Source organism: Leptopilina heterotoma, unplaced genomic scaffold (assembly GCF_015476425.1).
Source record: "Leptopilina heterotoma isolate Lh14 unplaced genomic scaffold, ASM1547642v1 Lhet_180, whole genome shotgun sequence".
Taxonomy (NCBI): domain Eukaryota; kingdom Metazoa; phylum Arthropoda; class Insecta; order Hymenoptera; family Figitidae; genus Leptopilina; species Leptopilina heterotoma.
Genome location: NW_025110897.1, coordinates 902,011 through 910,769, shown reverse-complemented (window position 1 = coordinate 910,769; position 8,759 = coordinate 902,011).

Below are 8,759 nucleotides of genomic sequence, written 5' to 3'. Positions count from 1 at the left end.
AAATAAAGGTATTAAATTATATGATACTGTATTTCCTGATATTAGTTTTTATGAGCAAGGTTTTATTGGAGAGCATGTTGATGTTTACGTTTCGAGTGGTTTACGATTTCAAAAAATTGATGGAATTAGAGCTATAATTCCAATTTCGGAAATCATTACGAGGGAATTAGCTGTTTCATCAGAACTGTTTCAAATGATATTGGGAACAATTTGCATTATTGTTATTATTTTATTATTAGCATTCTTCATGAAATTTAAAAGAGCCACTTGGCAAACTTTAAACATCAGTCAAATTATAATGGGTTTACCAGCAAATCAAGAACCTAATAGTTGGTTAGAGAGAATAGTTTTTGGTTCTTTGTTAATTACTTGCATTGTTTATACAGGATATTTTTATTCCGTTATTTTGGACATTAGTCTAGAGTCGGAACCTGAAATTTCAACTCTGGAAGAATTAGCTAATTCGACTTTGATACCGTTAATACCACATCAAATTTTTTTCCATCTGCAAAATAGTACTATACCCTATATCAGAAAGCTAACAGAGAGAGCTGAGAGATTGCCACCAACTCTGGCTTTAAATGATAATTATTGTTTGGAACAATTAATTGCGTATCGAAATGTTACTTGTTTGTATGCAAATGCAGAATATCAAGTTAATGAATTTTCAGCGTTCAAAGGAAAAGAATTAAATGTTAAAATTATAACAGAGGCTGTTGACTATTACACATCTTTTTGGTCGTCAAGTCAAAATTTACCTTTTACCGATAGCTTTAGTGAAATAATTCAAAAAGCCACTGAATTTGGCTTGTTTAAAGAATATTATACATCTAATGCTGTATATTCCAAGAAATTTTCGCCGGAATTGATTGGAAAGAAGAAAATTTTTCTCATTGTATCTTATGTTTTAGGTATTGGATTCACAGTTTCTTTAATAATCATTTTGTTTGAACTTATTTTTGCGACGTTGTATAAAAGAGTTACTATTTTTCCCAAAAGATTTAGATTTGTTAATTAGAATGGTAAATACTAATTCGTGTTATAATTAAAAGGCAATATTTTATAAGTGGTTATACCTGTAAAATAATAATTGTCTTTTATAACTATTTATAAAATTTGACCTCTTAATTTTTCAAATTATATAATATTATTTTGTTATAAAAATTTGTTAAATAGTCGAAACAAATTAACGTCGTGCAATTCCATTTGCTAAAGAACTCAAAAGAAGTTGCTTTCTTTTGTTATATAAGTGGAGGAGAAAATTTGATTAAAAAATTAAATGATATGATGATATCGAAAGAATATTTGTGACAGTTTGGTACATAAGGAATAAAATGTAAATCAGCGTTAAAAAATTTGAAAAATATATATATTGTTAGAAACAGAAAAATGATTAAAAATTTTTTAATTTCTTTACTTCATTTTTATTACATGCAATTTAATCTAAATTTGTTATTACACAATAATGAACAGAACTTATCCTTTGTATACTTTATCAATCCTTTCTTTCCAACACTTTATCATACACAAGCAAATTTATTTTATTCAAATAACCAATTACTTATCTACTACCATCAGGTCACTTGAATTAAACATTCAAATAAATGCATAATTTTTATTTAATAACAATATTGTTCACAAACTCATATTTTTCTCACGGGGAAAAAAACTTTACATAGTCCAGTTTCTTAATATTTTTGTAGAAAATTCTCAATTTTCATAAGGAAATAATTTGCATCATTTCTATTTCTTAATTACAATTGCTCTAATAAAATTCAGTTTTTTAAAAACAAAGGAAAAAATTTTTATAAATTCTATTTGTCAAATTGCAAATTTTAATTGAAAATGAAATTGAAAATTATTAAATTTTTAGAAAATAAAGGAAAAAATGTTACTCAAAAAAATGTTTTGCTACATAATTATTTACGAATTTCTTCAATTTTAAAATTATTCGAAATCACCAATAATTTCTTTTTTAAATAAATATTTAATTATTATTACTTTACACAGGAATAAAGATTTTCAAAAATTTCAAATTCAAACCTTTTTGAAATTAAACAGCTTGTAAAAGTACTGTCATTATTTTATATTAAGAATATTGTTACTATAACTTCTTCAAAATTATTTTCATCATTTCAATTCAATTATTGTTTTCTAAAATTTTTAACTAACTTTCTTTTCTAAATCAACTATTTTTAATAGTTTTTGAAAAAGTTCTTTCAAAATTTGCAAATATATTTGTTTAAAATTCAATTTTACGAAATTTTGGTTATTCGAAAATTCTTCAATTACATAAACTGTATTTAGAAACATTCCCATGAAATAATATTGAAAAAATCCTAAAATTATTTAATTATTTAAATACAAAAGTAAATAATTTACTGAATAATTGAATTTTTTATAATATTTAATTCTTATAAAGACTTTTATCAACAAATTTTTATATAATTGAATTCATATGCAATTTTTATTATCTATGAAAATAATTAAATATTTAAGTACAATTATATTAAATTTTTTTTTAATAATTGAATTATTTTGGGAAATTTATTCAAATAGTAGATATTGAATATCATTGAAATGAGGAAAATTTCTGAAAATAATTGAATTTTGGAGAAGAAGTTTCTTATTTAAAAAGATAATTGTAATTTTGACAAGAATTTTTTTCTTAAATTTTAAACATAATTGAACTTTTGTAAGAAGAATTTTATTACGTTTGAAAATAATTGAATTTCTGCAATCATTTGTAACTTCTCCAAAATTCAATTTTTTAAAAATGTTTTTAACTAAAATTTTCTATACTAAAATTAATTAATACTGACAAATTTAACTAATTTTAAGAAGAATTTGAATTATTAACATTTTGCAAAAATCTAAGTTTTTTAAAATTTCTAATTAAATTAATTGAAAATTTTTATTTTCTAAATTTTCAAACGTAACTGTTTTAGAATTGAAATATTTCAGTAAACTTTTTATTAAATAATTTCTAAGTTATAATTTTATGATAGTTGTTCAAGAATTATATAAATTTTTTCTCATTTGTTAGCATCGATTTTCATATTATTTAACATTAAGTGTACATTAATAGGTTACTTCAGATGATCTATTACGTTTACAAATGTATAGTATATTGTTTTTCCTTGTTTAATAATTGGGACGAATGATTATTCCCCAAATGTCATTTTTCCGAAATGTCATTTTACCGAACTGCACTTTTGCGAATAGTCATTTTTGCGAAAAGCCAATTTTGCGAAATGTCACTTTTGCGAATTGTCATTTTTACGAAAATCTATTTTTGCGAATTGTCATTTTTGCGAATCGCAATTTTTACGAATTGTCAATTTTCCGAAAAGTCATTTTTGCGAATCGCCATTTTTACGATTTGTCAATTTTTCGAAAACTCATTTTTGCGAATTGTCCTTTTTGCGAATCGACATTTTTACGATTTGTCAATTTTTCGAAAACTCATTTTTGCGAATTGTCATTTTTGCGAATCGCCATTTTTACGATTTGTCAATTTTTCGAAAACTCATTTTTGCGAATTGTCATTTTTACGAATTGCCATTTTTGCGAATTGTCAGTTTTAAGAAATGTCACTTTTGCGAATCGCCATTTTTACGAATTGTTATTTTTGCGAAAAGCTATATTTGCGAATTGTCATTTTTGCGAATCGATATTTTTACGAATTGTCAATTTTTTGAAACGGCATTTTTGCGAATCGCCATTTTTACGAATTGTCAATTTTCCGAAAAGTCATTTTTGCGAATTGTCATTTTTAAGAAAAATACAATAGTGAATTTATAGATACCTACAAGTTTCTATTGTATTTTTCGCAAAAATGACAATTCGCAAAAATTACTTTTCGGAAATTTGACAATTCGTAAAAATGGCTATTCGCAAAAATGACTTTTCGGAAAATTGACAATTCGCAAAAATGGCAATTCGTAAAAATGACTATTCGCAAAAATGGCTTTTCGCATAAATGACATTTTACAAAAATGTCTTTTCGTAAAAATGACAATTCGCAAAAATGAGTTTTCGAAAAATTGACAAATCGCAAAAGTGACAATTCGCAAAAATGACATTTCTCAAAAATGACAATTCGCAAAAATGACTAATCGTAAAAATGACATTTCAGAAAAATCTCTTTTCGCAAAAATGACATTTCACAAAAATGTCTTTTCGTAAACATGACAATTTGCAAAAATGACTTTTCGGAAAATTGACAATTCGTAAAAATGTCGATTCGCAAAAATAACTTTTCGGAAAATTGACAATTCGTAAAAATTGCGATTCGCAAAAATGATAATTCGCAAAAATAGCTTTTCGAAAAAATGACAATTCGCAAAAGCAACATTTCGCAAAATTGGCTTTTCGCAAAATTGACTATTCGCAAAAGTGCAGTTCGGTAAAATGACATTTCGGAAAAATGACATTTGGGGAATAATCATGCGCCCCTTAATAATTTTATTATTATACTGATAGAAAATAATAATTTACAAAAAGCATCCTATTTATATTACATTAGGCTAATTTATATCATTTGACTAATTTATACCACAATTTATGATTATGTTATGTATTTTTGTTGTTTTCTTAACAAAATGGGCTGTCGAACGAACTCAGGCTTCATTTTTATGGACTAAAAAAGTTCACAAAATTTCAAGTCGATTTTGAAAACTTTGATTCATCCCCTCTACCTATATCTACGATTGGAACCAGTAATTAATCCATCAATGAATCCAGTAATTTTTTTTCATAAGGGACAATAAAATCTTATTTAATTCACATGAGGACGAACCAAAAATTTTATTGTTTGTTATATTTTTAAACTACTAGAGAAGAGCAGTGTTGTTACTAGTACATATCAAGTCTGCCATGACAAATTTCCACCCGCGTAGCACCTCGTTCTAATTAACTTTTTACAAGTGTCATGTTTCATAATAGGGGAGATATTCGTGAAGCAATAATCGTTGAATATACTCTAAATGTAAATTCCTTTTCAAGTCTGAAGGAGATACGTTTACCAATCCTCCCCCCCCCTCTAAGTCCTTTTCTTATAGTCCAAGAATTTTTCAGGACGGGTCGCATTGAGGCGGTACTCTCGACTGCGAATCCTCGCAAAAAAGAAACTTCTCTACAAAAATGCAACTCTATAAATACTTCTTTCCTACACATATATATGGATGACCATAAACACAAATACACAAAAAGCATCGTAACCTAAGGGGGACTGGGATTAAATTAATCTACTTGATTAAAAATTTTATTCATACTTTTTTCTTGTTTATGAACTATTATCAATTCTAACAAGTCTATTTTTATAACTCACCCTACAATTTTTTTAGGTATTACTCTTAAAAATATAAAAGAAATCTTACTGTAAAACTTTTTATTGTTAATCTTTGTTTTGGGTTTTATTGTTTCCCTTAAATATTATCTTTCTCTTCAACTAATTCGAACTTCATTACCATCATTTTATTTCTTATTCAGACAGTAAGATTTATTTCTGAAAGATGTCACCAGAGAGGAATCACACCGGTTTTCAAAAAAAAGATTCCTGGAATGTTTCATAAAAATAACATGATGTACTTACTATTAATAAATCGTTTGTAATTCCTACGTGTCATCGTGTTGTGGAAATTTTTATAAATGATAAACTTCAACCTCTAGGGGTGGTTTTCTTTACAGTTAAGGATGATTCTTAAAAAATCAATAAAAACATTTTAAATCCTTTCGATTAGTTTTTTATTAAAGGTCGATTTTTTAATAATAAATAAGTAATAAATTTCCTTCAGATTTTTACTAATTTTCAGTAAGTATTTTTATACAGTTCACTATGATTAGGGTATATATGTATTTGAGTGCCTATGGAAGTCAAAATTTTCTTTTCTACCCTTGTGAGAATTTTAATTTATTCTTTATTTGCTTAATTTATAATTCGTATTAAATTCAAGTGGAGTATCATGCCAATTCCTAGTGAATTTTTAAATAATTTTTTGTTAAATTTCGCTAGAAATTCGAGATTAATTTACATAAGAAATTATTAATAAATTCGTTAGGAATTCGCAAGATTAGTGAACAAAATTCTTTCTGAAAAGTGGTCGGGAAATGTAAAAAAATCCAAACTTATTGATTTTTTTAAATTTCCTCTTTTTCTTAGACTTTATATCGATATTATAACATCTGACTCATCTGTGTATAATTTCAAATTTTTAAATCCGCTTTCGAAGGTCCGAAAACTGATAAAAATAAATAATTAAATTAAATTTTAATAATTAAAAAAAAAATTTTATAGAAATGATGGTCTTCAAGAATGTCAAAGCTTTGAACATTCTAATGAATAAAAATAGAAATCTTATAATTGGTTTCTATATATTACTAAGATCTATGGATTTTTTTTATCTATTATTATAAAAATATGAAAGGTTTATTATAGTTCTTGTAATTTTGGGTAAAAATTTGTCTAGCGGAAAAGCTTAATTTATTCCTTAAAATATTTTGCAACTCCGTCAGATTGTAGTGTTGGTGAACCCCTTTGATATATGTAAATGCTGCAAGTTGAGTATGACTGGTTGTCAAGATACAGGGGTTGAAATATTTCTATGTTAACCCCGCGCGCTATTATTCAATTGATCATAACTTTTATCTTGACATTTTTTCTAAAAAAATGGATAGTTCCAAAAATGTGATCGAAATAATTGGAATTTATATAAATTTTATATATTTATAGGTGATGCACATCTATAAAATTGGGTTGCGGTAACTAGACGTGCAACTCATAAAAAAATTGATGTACTTTCACTTACACTTTTACTTTTTCCAAAACTAAATTTAATTTTCACTTACACTTTCACCAAAACTGAATTTTATTTTCATTTACACTCTCACTAGAATTTTCACTTATCCCTAACTTTTGCTTTCACCTAAAAAATTTTTCGCTTTCAATTTCACCACAAAATTTTAACTCTAAAAATAAAAATTTTCACTTTAAATTATATTTAAATATTTTCACTTTCCCTTAAAGAATTTTCACCTTTATTCAAAAAATTCTCACTTTCAGTTTCACCGAAAAAACCTTTCACTTTCAATCAAAAGATTTTGGGTGAAATTGTAAATTGGAATTTTTTCAGAGAAAATAAATGTTAAAATAATTTGAGTGAAAGTAAAAAAATTTTGCGTCAAATTCAAAGTGAATTTGAGTGAAAGTGAAAATATTTTCGGTGAAATTCAAAGTAAAAAGTTCTTGATTGAAAGTGAAAATATATTTTGTAAAATTAAAAATATATTGGGTGAAATTGAAAGTGAAAATTTGTTGATGAAATTGAAATTAAGAATCTTTTAGAAGTGAAAAAAATTCTTTTTTTTAATGAAAGTGAGAATTTTTTATGTGGTGGTGAAAATTATCTAAGCAAAGGTGAAAAATTTTTCGTGAAAGTAAACAATTTTTTAATGAAATTAAAAGTGAAAATTTGTTGGGTACAATTGAAAATGAAAATGTTTTGTCTGAAAGTGAGATATTTAATTTATTAATTTTAGTTTTAGTGTGAATGAAAGTGAGATTGTGAGTGAAATTAATTAAGTTTTGGTAAAAGTGAATGTCACATTGTATATGTAAAGTAACTTTAGTTTTAGTAAAAGTGAAGTGAGAGTAAGTAAAAATTAAATTTTTGTTCTGACGAAAATGTATTAGTGTAAGTAAAAATTTTTAGTTTCGCCAAAAGTGGAAACGAAAAAAATTTAATTTGGTAAAAGTGAAAGTGAGAGTATAAATGTTTTCATTTAAAACTTTTTGTTTTACTTTGGTGCAAGTGAAAGTGAGAATGTAAATGAAAATTAAATTTAGTTCTGGTCAAAGTGTATGTGTATTTGGCTTAGTAGTTATGCAGGTTAATTTTTTCAGTATAGTACAGGTAAATACAGATGTTGTCTCGTAAACTCAACATTTCCTGAATACTTCTAAGCCATTCAGGCTGCTGTCCAACAGGGGCAATCAACAATGCTGCTGCTGCAGGAAAAGGCTGTTTTATTAGAAAAAATTACTAAAAACTACTAGCAAAGTTCGGAACTAAAGGTACCTATATCATATGATACAAAAAATTAATTTTGTAAAATCCTGTTAATGACATTGAAAATTTTGAAAAAGTGTTTAATTGTTCTTTTTAGGTTGATATACATAATGGATAGTAATTATATACGGAAAACGAAGCTTATTGACCAAGAAATTGGTGGTCGTCTGAAGAAAATTGGTTAAACCTCTGATTCTAGTTCAGATGAATTTTGATACAATAATTGAAATTCAGAAAATGTTCAATACATATTTTTAATACTTGAGACATCAATATTGAATAGTCTAAATTCAATAAAATAAAGAAAACGAAAATTTACTGATTTTCTATAACATTTTTAGCATTCGGATTTTTTTAACTATCCTTGCCCCGGTGCTGGGGCAAGGATAGTTAAAAAATGTTGTTTACTTTTTCATTCGTATATCGTAGGAATTTGAGTCTACAGTAAAATAATGTATAATAAAATTATAGCCAAATAACCAGGCTTTCCAAAAATACTTTTCGTTTGCAGATACATATTCAAGTTTGTCCGCTAGATCCGAAAAGGTCTTACCTAAGTATCCTTGACCCATCCACCCTTATTTCTTTGAATTTTTTATCCGAAATTTAATGGGTAATTATCATATAAACATTCAGTATTAATTTCATAAAATTTTGAATTGTTAAAACAATTTTTTATTGTAAATAATA